Source organism: Thermobia domestica, chromosome 15 (genome assembly GCF_964235325.1).
Source record: "Thermobia domestica chromosome 15, izTheDome1.hap1.1, whole genome shotgun sequence".
Taxonomy (NCBI): Eukaryota; Metazoa; Arthropoda; class Insecta; order Zygentoma; family Lepismatidae; genus Thermobia; species Thermobia domestica.
Genome location: NC_137468.1, coordinates 139032257 through 139045746, shown reverse-complemented (window position 1 = coordinate 139045746; position 13490 = coordinate 139032257).

Genomic DNA, 13490 nt, shown 5'->3' with positions numbered 1-13490 from the left:
AGCCTCATTCCAATTCAGCCAAAAGAAACTGGGAAAATTTAAAATGGAATGGGAGTGAGGGGGGCCACACGCTCACAAATGGCGTGCGACACGGACGATGATCTTCTTTGAAGATTATCAGAGCCCTGGGATCTTGGGTTCCCTCTTCTTAGAGTTATTTTTCCGGTTATTATTCCTCTTCTTTCTTCCATTATTAACATTTGATCCATTATGGTTCATTAACACTTTACACAGACGTAGATGGGCTTTTTATTTTATGGGCCGTATACTTTAAATGGGCTCTCCTTTTGTATGTGTAAATGTAAGATTACATTTGTTTACATAATACAATATTTCAAAATAAGTTGAATAATATAGATTATCTATTATATTTTCATTTTATATTATATCCTATTCATATTCTATTTATTAACATCAAACCAATATATTTCTTACATTATTACTTAAATCATAAAATTTCAATTTTTTTTTGTAAGTATCTGACTCGTGTTTTTACATCTTACACTAAATATTCTTATCGTACTAAACACATGAAATTTTCAATATTTTGAGAAAAATGACACATGAAATGCAAAAATAACCTTTTCATCAATATATGCTTCCTTATAACTAATTCTCAAAATAACTCCTCATAATGTAATATTTCCATTCTTCAAACCTTTAAAATACAACATTTAAACAGCACTATTAATTAGTTAGTTAACTTCAAGCACAATGCAATAATACAGTAACACGAATATATGAAATGAAATCTTTCATTCGTAAACAAATTTTTAAAACATATTACATATTAAAAACTTTATTTCACACAATATTGAGTAATATACGTTTTGTCGAGATTTAATAAAATTTATCGGCGCCTTAGAGATTCACAGCTAAATTTTTACAACGTAATAATTCAGTTATGACTCTCTCTGATCACTCGACAGGATCTGCCTGGCTAAATTTTGAAGAAACCTACCCACAATGAATTATTTATTTTACCACCCCGAGATGAGGCCGAATTAAAGAATACAAGGTTAAAAACTTAAAATAATAAAGAATGGGATTTACCAAAATAGCTTACTCCGAGCATTAAAAACATGTTACATTACCCAATACACATAAGGGGGGGGGAACCTCATCTCCATGACTTGGCATATTTCTTTGCTGGTTTTTCCATTGCTTTGGAAAAGAAATATCAACGGCTATCTGGAAGTCGCATAGCGGGTCACAGATGCCTACATATATCATATGAAACGACTTTTTTTTTTTGCATTCCTTGTACTTGTTCATTTAGTGCCACATAAGGATTCTGTAGATTTACTAACGCAAATTCCAATACATCAGATGAACACAAATTTTTACAGTACAGAAAATTCAAATACTTATCAATATCTAGCAATTTCTCCAAGATTTTATGTATTCGTTGGTTATTACTTCTGGATTGAACACTTTGAGATAAACACACTGGTGTTGTGGTTAATGCATTGCAAAGAACAGTTTCAACACTGCTTTCTAGATCTGTATTTTTAAATTCGCTTGAAATTACATCATGGTATTTCTCAGAACTATGTTTTACTGCAAGATCTAACCAGATTTTACGAGTTTGTTTCGTAGGTTTCCACACCTTAAGTCTATCCACAGAATGTGAACCAATTGATTTACCAGTTAAAGGATCTAACAATTCGAACACCTTTTCTGAATTTGATGGTTTGTTAACACAAAGATAGGGTCCCTTGAACACATTGAAAAATTTGGAAATTTTCTTGTCTGTTGCGGAACTTAAGTTTGTCTGTTTCAAAAAAACCAGATCATTCACCTGTATTTTGTGTTTACTCTCCTGTTGTGAGTTATACCTTTCATTTCGCTTTCGGATTACTTCCTTTCTTTTAAAATCAGCCATTACCAATTTATTGTCCCAACTTTCATTGTCATTTTCATTTGTATCATTCATAAAAATGCCAAAATGTTCGAAGATAGGTTTTTCAGCCTGTATGTTCAAATGTAAACTGGCTGGACTCGCGCCAAGACTGCTAGATATAGAATAGTTCAGCAACACAACGACTTGTGGTATAAATTTCTCCCAAGAACCATGATCATCTTTACAAAATAGTCTGAACAACCTGTTCGTCTCCCGATGGATTCTCTCCACTGCGTTCGACGCCGGATGGTAAGGCGTTGAATAAAATATCTTAACACCATATTCTTCCATTTTCTGTTTGAAGTTTTTAGAGATAAAACAACTACCATTGTCCGCCAATATAGCTGAAGGTATTCCTAAGTGCACAAAGTACAATGCCTCCAAACATTTAACTACGCACTTCGTAGTAGCGTTCCGGATCGGATAAAGAACAAGGTAACGAGTAAAAACATCCAAAACTGAGAGTATAAATTTACACTTTGAGGGAGATGGCACAAGAGGTCCGATAATGTCAATCGAAATTAATCTCCTAGGGCCTTTCACCTGTATGGTTTCTAAAGGTCTCGCCGGGGGTCGAGTATCGACTTTAGTTCGTTTACACTCGAGACAATCGTTAATATAGTTCATCACGTCTCGCCGCATAGATTTCCAATAACAGATCTCGCTGATGAAACTTACTGTTCTTTCGCACCCGAAATGTCCACGGTTATTATGCATTTCTTCAATTACCAGATTTACTAAAGATGGTGGGATGCAAATTCTCCAACTATTAGGAAAGTGAAAGTTCTTATACAACAATATACCATTTTCTAGTTTGTAAAATTTTTCTACATTTCTGTTTTGCATCTTACTGTAGGGATCATTTGGTTTCTCTAGGAATTTAATGATTTTACTGTACTCAGGATGTTCCTTTTGTTTTTCGGTTAACTCTCCTGGTGTGAGATTTCTGAAGAATGATGGAAGTACTTCTAAATTGTTTATGTCCAAAATTTCACTAGGAGGAGCTAAAACTATCCTGGACAATGCATCACTAGCCACATTTTCACTACCTGAAATGTGCGTTATTTCTAAATCAAATCCCTGTAGTTCAAGACTCCACCGAGCCAAACGAGAGTTCCAATGGCGAATTTTATTCAAAAACACTAATGAGTTATGGTCTGTGTAAACTTTCACGTGATGGCCATATAATAAATGTCCCCATTTACGTACGGCTGTAACGATTGCATACGCCTCTAGTTCTGTGATAGTGAAATTCCGCTGTGCACTATTCAAAGTTTTACTATAAAAACCAAGTATGTGTTTTTCACCGTTAACTTCTTGAAATAATATACTCCCCACTGCTACCAATGAACTGTCTGTCACTAAACAAAAATCGTGATCTAACAGCGGATGATTTAACAACACTTCTTCAGCTAACGATGCTTTTAACTGAGTAAAACTTTGCTCACATTCGTCAGTCCAAACCCATTTTTTATTCTTTTTCAGAAGTTCAAACAATGGATTGGCTAAATGAGCGAAATGATATACAAATTTAGAACACCACTCGAACAATCCTAACACTCGCTTAAGTTCCTTTACATTTTTCGGACGAGGCAATGTTCGAATTGTTTCTACATACGACGGATCCTTTTTCACGCCTTCAGGTGTGACTACGAAACCAAGAAATTGAAAACTCGTATTGCAAAATGAAGATTTCTTTAAATTTACAGTCATATTGGCTTCTTCTAATTTTGTAAACAACAAGTTTAAAATTTCTAACTGTTCATCGAAAGAAAATGTTGGTACAGAAATGTCATCGATGTACGTAACTAATTTATCAAACAATGCATGACCTAAGACAACCAAAAGACAAGCCATTAATCCTACACCTCCATTTGCATATCCAAAAGGGATAGATGTAAATCTGTACATTTTGCCATTCCACGAGAAGGCTGTGTAATCTCTACAATTTTCAGAAATTGGAACTTGTGTGTAACTTCCTACTAAATCAATATTTGATACGTACTTAGCACCCTGAAACTTTAACAACAGATCATCAATTTTATTTACCTTTAATTGTTTTATTTTTACATACTTGTTCAAGACAGATAAATCGACTACTACTCGCATTTTACTAGTGTTTTTCTTTGGCACGCAAAAGATTGGGTGAGAATGGATTGACACACAAGATTCTATTACGCCACATTGTAACCACTCATCGATTTGCGAATCAATATGTTCTTTGAATTTATATGGTAATGTATACTGCCTTTTAACCAAAGGTTGATCAGTGTCTACCTCAATTTCATATTCAAATTTGGTACAACGTCCGGGAATATTTTTAAAAATTTTCCTATGTTTCAACAACAATTTGAACAATTTCTCTTTCTCAAAATCAGACAATTGTGCTTCCATAACCCTTTCCCGTATTTCTGAAATTGGAACAAATTCACTTTCAATTTGACTATCAAATGTATTACAAACTGCAGCTCTATCTAACGATTTACAATGCGATTTTTCGATCTCACAGTCTATTTCTGAAATTTGCTGTGAATAGTAATCAAACAAAAATTTATCTTCGTTAGCAACTTCTAGATTTAACACTTTCATTTCTTTTTCATTACTACAAGAATTACGAATTTTATTATAAGCTTGATCAGAAAGAACAACATGATTAACCCATTCCTTTTCTAATTTTTGTTTTTCACTTACCAAATTATTTACTATGGAACACTCAACATTTACTTTTCCAATCTCAAATAAAATTTCTGATTCATCATCACTGTCGCTAATAACATTCATTTTAGCTTCAATACCAACTTGAGATACAAAATTTACCTTCTTCTGTACATCACCTTTAGTCAGAATTTTTGTAACTTTCATGTTGTCAGCTTGACCACCTAGCATAGGTACGTTAACAATTTCTCCTTCCTTTTCAACCGTAATAGAATTATCACCAAAATCTATCTTTGCCTTGGATTGTGTGAGAAAATTTCTACCCAATAAGCATTCAGTATTCAAATCAGAGACAACTAGCACACGTACGTCAAAACTAACTTTCCCTATTTCAATACACAATATTGTTTCACCTTGCACCTGTTTCTTTTTCTTACCTGAAAAATCCACCAACAAAATATGTGGAGCTGGTCGCAAGTGAGGGTGTGATATGATTGACGCTATACGTTTCCATGTCTCTAACGACAAAATACTAACCGAAGCTCCAGAGTCACACAAGGCTACTACCGGTTGATTTAAAATATGTACTTTTATTTCAGCTGACCTAGCTTGGCTATTAAATTTCTGTTCTTCATCACTACTTTCTGATGAATCAGTGTCCCAACTTACTACATTCACTACATTCTTTCCAATTACAACAAGCTCGCATTGCGAATCATTGAGTGCATTTTGACTTTCAGTACCAAAATTACCATTTACATTACCAACTCTGCCAACCGCACTCGCGTTGGAGAGCAACTTTAGTTTAAAGTTTGATCTTTGTTTTGAGGAAACATAACTCTTGGGCTATAATACGGAAATTGTGGTGCAGATTGAGTATATGTAGACATTGGCTGTGTTCGGTTCATACCTTCATCATGGTTACTATTTACAAAGCTCACTCTTTCGTTTTGATTTGAATTTTCATACTCGTGATCATTTTCGTAATTACTACGATTATTACCCTGACCTTCATTGCGATCATTATTCCTTCTATGATTATTCTTACCTTTGTTCCAATGGAACTTTCTCTTGTTCGGAGTTCCCTTTCTTCTGGGTCCGTCAAACTTACCTTTACCTGAGTTTTTGTGGTTTTCATTACCATAATTTCCCCTCTTATTAAAATTCTCGTAATTCCCTTGCACTTCGTCTACCTGATTGACACGTACAGTTCTACCATGAAAGTTGTTTCTATCGTTAGTATTTCTGCTGTCATAATACAGTGCTTCAAGATTTTGTATGGCTGTTAAAAATGAACTGAAATCTAAATTTGGGAACAGCGCTAATTGTCGTCGGTAAGAAATAGGGATCAACTGTTTAATCGTATTCACAATGAAAGTATCCGGTATATTAGGTGACAAACCACGTATCTTATTGAACCTTTTGTGAACAAAGTCGGTAACAGTACCATCAGTTTTTGGGTTGAACGCTTGCGATTGCAACACTGAGAGTTTGCTTGCGATGACTTGTTCAGAACCAAATTGAGCTTTGAATTCTTTAGTGAAATCTTTAAATGAACGAAATGTACCTAATTTTGACTTGTACCACTCACGAGCGTTACCGGTAAAAATAAACCCTAATACATCTAAATATTGGGATTCAGGTACGTCTACAGCGTGCGCTGCGATCTTAAACTGCTCTAAAAACGAAGTTGGTGACTCATCATCTTCTAAACCAGAAAATTTCGGGAACATTTCGATGTCACCGTGACGCAATATTCGTCGTTTAGCCCTTTTTACGTCACCCCTATCTGATTTTCTTACTTTAATACGCTTCTTTAGTTTTGTTGTCTCACTAGCTGTCGAAGAACTACAATCTGTTTGGTTGGCACTACTAGTTTCTTCCTTACTGCTGTATTTCGACTTATGACTACTCCTATCATCACCGGATATACTTAATCTACTCCAATTACGCTCACACACTTCTCTGCTAGCGCTCTCCGCTAATGAGGTTAACTTCGTTTGGGTTTCATCTACCTTAATTTCTAAACTTGACAACCTGTCACCTATTAAGGCAATATTTTGGTTCATATTAACGATATCAATACCAGGAGGGATAGCGTTCTGTGACAGAATATCAACCCTACTGTGCAAAACTGCGACATTTCTTTCTAACTTATGGGTCGTATCATTTAATCCCACTAACATTTTTTCTTTATTTTCTAAATTATCTTCAATTTTATTTACTGACCCCTCGATTGCTTCAATTTTCTCAAAAGCTCGGTCCGCCTTTTCTTCACATTTACCCAAATCGACCGTAATGTTCTCAAGTTCTTGATAATTCTGAAGTGTTTTTCCCCATATTTTCTCACATTTATCATTAACCTTTTCATATTTCTCATCTATTTCTTTGGATATTTGTTCATATCTACCTACGCATTCTTTTTTGAATATTTCTAATTGCACCTCAAGTTTATCGTCGATCTGTAGTTTTGTTGCCTCTGAGATTTCTAACATCTTGTTTTCTAAGGACTCACGTACACTATTAGTTTGCTCGCTAACCCTTTCAATTTTGTGTTCCAAAGATATATTACTTTTTTCTATTTTATTTTCTAAAGATTCGTTGATTTTTTCAATTTTGCTTTCTAAAGACTCATTAACTTTTTCAATTTTGTTTTCTAAAGATTCACGTAAATTTTGCATTTCAATTTTATTTGCTTTAAGTGCGTCCAGCACTAACTGAACATTACTTTCATCCATTTTTCACAATTACAGAAAATTTCTAAGTACGAGTCAGATACTTTATACCTTTACGTTTCTACACATAAATCACTACTTTTTACATGTACGGTGAAGGAGTTCTGTTCCTGTTTCGGAGCGCCATTCTTGTAACACGATTGGATTGTGTTGGGTTCGGTTCCAGTTCGGGGCAGCCGTTCTTATGGCCTGCGGGGTCTAATTCTTGTTCGAGCTAACCACTTTTGTGACTGACAGAGTCCGATTTTTACCTGATCCCATTTGGGATAACCAATTCTTATAACTCTGCTGGAAACAACTCCAGTTCAATACAGCTTACCTGTGGTGGATTTTAGTAATTGGCATGAAGAAGGCATTCGCAACAAAAATGATAATACTACAATAGAGAGTGCGCAAACCTCCAAGTTGGATCGCGAACCAAAATACTGTTTCATTGAGGTTGCGACTACGAGCGCCCACCGTCATTGCCACGCCTGCTGGCGATAGCAGAATGAATACAAGTTACTAAACATAACATCCACCATTTTGGGTAGTGATTGTGCAGAGATGCTGTAAAGGTAATTGCACATAAAGAAATAGATTGTATGTAAATTTTATTCAATTAACACAAGTTATGTATAATACTTACGTTTATGACATTACAACATTTTGTTAGTAATTTTTTATTTAACATGTACCAAAATACGATGAGCCCAAAATTTTATTAATGTGGAATTTATGCGATGAAATTATTACATGTTTTTATTTTCTCTTTAAGAAAATGACGCACTACGAATGCCGGCTGAAATTTGCATTACACGATGCACTAGCATTAAACACACGCTATTTTCGTATCACACTTAACTACACCATAAGTTGATGGATTTGGGGGGGGGGGAAATCATGTAGCTGTTCTTCAAAAAAAGGATTCCTCGGTGCTTCTTGTTGGTCGTCGAACAGTTATTATTCAGGTTCCGTCATAGTTATTACTCTTTAGTCGTGAGTGCCAATTCGCCCTTTTACCTGTGTTGGTTCCTTACTCATGCCTCGTTGATTTCATAGGTTCACATATTATACGCTATTTTAGCACACAAACGTTGATTTTGTGTTAAGTTTATGTTTATCATTCGTGTAGGTTTAACTTGTTCTTCCCATAGTCGAATTTACAAAAATCGTGATCGATTGCGAAGAAAAACTTAGATATTATTCACAGGCCCCACAGAAATAGAACAATCTAGACCACCATAGCTGCTTAACACACCTTCGCGGCTTTTTACCTCAGCGTCAGTATGTTTGCGCCTAGCACGCCAGAAAAGATTTTACAAATGTTCATAATAAATATTCTTCATCAGAAATACACATATTAAAGGGCGTTAAATAAGTTCACCATTAAAACAAAATAATTGAAATGTTAAAAACAGTAAAAGTAAGTCTCGATGATGTTTGAATTCGACGAACTATGTTTTGCATCATTTTAACCATATTACGCCTTCTTTGTTTAGTGAACAGGAAGCACGAGTCATCACTCACAGGATTGCCAACTTACAAAAAGATAAAACTAGAGCACAATTTACGTCGACGAACAGAACATGGAGCCTCATTCCAATTCAGCCAAAAGAAACTGGGAAAATTTAAAATGGAATGGGAGTGAGGGGGGCCACACGCTCACAACTCTTTGATCTTGAAAAAGCTTTCGACAAGGTTTGGCACCATGGCCTTGTATATAAACTTCTCAACTTTCGTCTTCCTCTTACTTACATCAGATTCATATATAATTTTCTGTTCTGTCGCCTAGCATACGTTACCATTAATCATACCTTCTCTCATCCAATATTTCTTCACTCTGGTGTCCCGCAAGGATCGTCTCTTTCTCCACTATTGTATCTGCTCTATGTAGCTGACTTTCCAACTCCAATAATATACATGTTTTCCAATACGCAGATAACACCGCCTTTTTAGTGCTGGGCAAAACCATCCATCAACTAAATACTTCTATGCAATCCGCCATAAATTCATTTGTCCAATGGTGTAAAGTGTGGCGCCTAAAGATCAACGCTCTCAAGACACAAACTATAGTTTTCCTACACCCTAAACAGCGCACAAAAGTACAGAGAAATCCCAAACTCCTTCATCTCACAGTCAGCGATACACGTCTTGCACTCAGCAAAACAGTAACATATTTAGGACTTGTCTTAGACACACATCTCACCTGGAAGGCTCATTTGCAGAACATCACCACCAAAGCTTACAATCGTCTTAATTTACTTAAACGTCTTACATGCACTACTTGGGGTCTCAGTCCAACAACTGTACTCAATACCTATAAAGTATATCTACGTCCGGTCATCACATATGCTCATCTAGTCTGGATTGCCGCACCCCTCTCATTCTACAATAAACTGAAGATATTGGAACGACATGCACTCCGCATTGCTTACAGAATCAAACTACCCAGTCCGACATACGAACTTTATCAACGCATGACCCTTCCACATATTCTTTTCCATCTTGAGTCTCTCCGTCTTAAGTACATCACTACTCGTCTTGAGGATCGCCACCCACTCCTCATCGATACGATGACAGCACACATCGACTTTCCACTTCGTGCCCATACTCTCTATACACCATTGGCGCTCCTTTTTACACTCCATCACTACACTTTTCCTCCAAATCACCACCATCTCCTCTTAGCCGCAGAATTGAAGTCCGACGTCATCCCACCCTTCATATGTCCATCATTCGCACTGTAACTAATCTGGGCTCCCGTTGTCTTTTCATCAATGCTTGGAGCAGCCCCAATCGAGAATAACATGCATCTGTCCACTAACATAACCCTGTATTTTGTTTGCTGTATATCGCACCTCCATGTTCATCACCTCCATCATCACTTCATGATTGTGATCCAAAGATCACAATGTCCCTTCCAAAAGTGAGAATAATAAATATATAAATAAATAAATAAAAATACAATTCACAATCTTCCTTCGTTGTTTCACCATTTCCTTTCTCTTTATCCTTAACCATCCACATATCAGTATTCAAATATCACATAGACCAACTCCCATTGTCCCTCTTATCAGTTCCCAAACATCTACCTTCCCATAGAGGGCGTAACCCTCGCATGGGTGGCTAGCAAAAAAAAACTTTGTTGTTCACCAAGAAACCTAGCCTCTCTTATGTCTGTTATTGTGTCAGCGAGGACCAGGTATTACAAAACGTACCGAGCATAAACGTGAGCATAACACAAATACTACACTTAGGGGATTGACGAAAGTTATCGCTTTCGAAGGGTTCCTTGATTTTTGAACTTCATCTAATCATCTTTTCATCTTCGTTTGGGCTTCGGCCCTAGTACTTTTCATCCTTATGGCGGACTCAGGCAATGCTCCCGGACAGTCGAATCTGGTTCAAACAGCTCCATTAAATATCGGACCACATGGTCGGCAAAAAACGCAACTGCGTATGGTTACCGGCACTCCGCCTCTAGTACAAGCTACCACCAGTGTTCCAACAACTTATGCAACCTGTGTAACTAACGGACAAAGAATTCGTTCGAGATCTCTTTCTGATGGCGAGCAAACATTGGATCCAAAGAAATAACGTCTTACACCAATCGAAGATCCTACTGCTGCTAATAATACGAGCACTAATATGGATTGGACATCCACTTCTGCTGAAAATCAAATATTGCTTCACCAAGAAACCATTTATAACTTTTTGTTAACTGATTATGATCCAAAATACGACACAGTGCGCGCTGTCTTTCAGCAGCTTGTAAAGTACGTTCCTCGTCCAGAAATAAGAGAAATCATCAAGACTCGTCGGGGTATAATCCTGAAATCGACCAATCCAAACTTCGCCATTCACGTCCGCAACAAGGCTACTTTCGAAATTTTGAGGCTGAAAGTAAAACTATCTATTTTAAGCTCGAGCGAACGGAAAACACCACCACCACCACGGCATCCTCCAATGTTATCAGTTGTCATTCGTGGCGTAGAACCCGACTTCACCAATGAGGAATTCTACTCTGAATTACATCAAGAAGGACTACCTGTCAAGCGGTGTATACGTATCAAGAACAACCAAGGTCCAACATACCTAGTTCGCGTACTTACTGATCAACTACAGTTGATCGACCAACTTCTTCACGTTGCATATATATACCGGCGTCGTTACAAAGTGGAACCATCTCGCACACCAGCACCTCTACCGGTTAGATGCGAAAAATGCCAACAATACAACAAAAAGCGGAATTAATTCTGCCTCTCGGTGTCTGTACCAGGAGAATCTCGTATTCGGACTCAATAAACTGTTTTCATGAAGTCGCGATCCTAACAATTCTGCTGCGTCTTTAGGTAAATTAAGGTCACGAACCAAATCATTAAGTCCATGTTGGGTAAGGGGAAGGGCACTCTATTTGTTTCTCTTTACACATTAATTCCATTTAAATTTTCCAACAAGTTGATCACATCTTTTTTTTATATGGTTGGTATGACTATGTGAGGCATTCATATGATTTTTTTTTTACCAGCGTAGGATTACTAACAGTGTTGCCAGCGTGGCCGGAAATTCAAAAAATGACTTTTTTTTACAGATATTTCGAATTTCTCTTCTTCTTCTTCTAGGAATGGGAGCTCAGATGCACCAAACATAGCTCGTTACATTACTTGTTCTATTAGCTTTCCAACAAGGGGTCGTTCATGTCTCTGCAACGATCAGAAGAGGCGCCAGGGATGACAACGTCATGATATGAATTCCCTGGCAGGCGTCTACAGGTTAAAAAGAAATCGTTTTTCTCAATTTTGATATTTTCGTGATTTGTGAAAATACCTGACGTGATACACAACTTTGAAGGTCATTTTCGTAATCTGCAGAAAAAATCGATTCGGATACACCATTTTATTTCAAAACAACAGAAAAAGTTGAAAATTTGCAGATCAGTGTAATATTAGAAATGAGCTTTTAGTTATTATTAGCAATAATTCCACTTTTTCGCTTTTATTCGCATTTATCGCAGGTAATGCCGAATTTTGCAAAAATTCGCTATAATATAAACGTGATTTCTGGCTCTCAAATGAAAAGTTTGTGGTTTCCTGAAGCAAATCGCTTTTTTTTTTAACGTTTCGCACATATCGCATTAGCGAAAAGGTTTCGTCCTTACGTATAGGCTAAAGATGACGATGATAAATGAATGAAATAATGGAACGAAGAAAGAGGGAGAACTGTAAGAAAACTCTCACACACAGTGTTTGTCCACCACAATGTTCATTTGGTGCGGGCTGGGATCAAATAATGGGAAATTTGGATATTGTAGAAAGGATCCAACTTTTCGCCCTTATAAGTGGAATTTTCGAAAACGCTGAAACATGTACTCTCTTAAATTTAAGAATTAATATACCGAATTTTTCATTTTTAACTTAGACACTCACATTCGGCACTTCATGAATAAATAAAAGGAATTTCAATATGATAGAAACTGCTCTTTTTTCCCCTAGAAGAGGAATTTTCAGAAACGCTAACATGTGTTTCCTCATTTTAAATTAAATCTATATACTCAATTTCAATTCTCAAACTTTTTTCTCACATTCAGAACTTTCGATTAAACAAAACGACTTTCTTTTTTTCGAGAGGTTTTCGAAAATGTTTAAACACGTATTCCTTTATTTTTAATAAAGAGTTAACATGCCGAGTTCCATATCTCTAACGCCAATGATTCGTGATACACACTATTCTTAGGGGAAATTTTGAACTCCTCTTTATCCCTTTAGAATGGTCCAAAATTCCTTGCTTATCTCATACTTTCGTCACGAAAGGAGTATTCTCTTCAGAAATTCACATTAATATCTTGGGCGATGATGAGTCAACCATTTCTATTTTTTATATAGCAGTATAGATAAAATATTACGCAGTTCTGATGAATATTAATATCTCTGAGTTCTAGGTAATGGAAAAATGATGAATATTAATATTTTGTGGTGGACAAACCTGAGAGGCTAGCTTTTCTTGTTTTCCCGCATTTCCTTCCCTGTACATTTCGTTCACTCTCATCGTTTACGTCTCCCTTAGCCTTGGAGCATAATGGTAAGATGCTGAAATAGGCTGAGTCACGTCTTACTCACTGGTGTTGTGGCTTGGATACACGTCTTTGGTGCACATGGTGCCGGGTTCAATTCCTGGTGGAACAGTTTCGAAATTTCAATGTATTACAGCACTTTGAA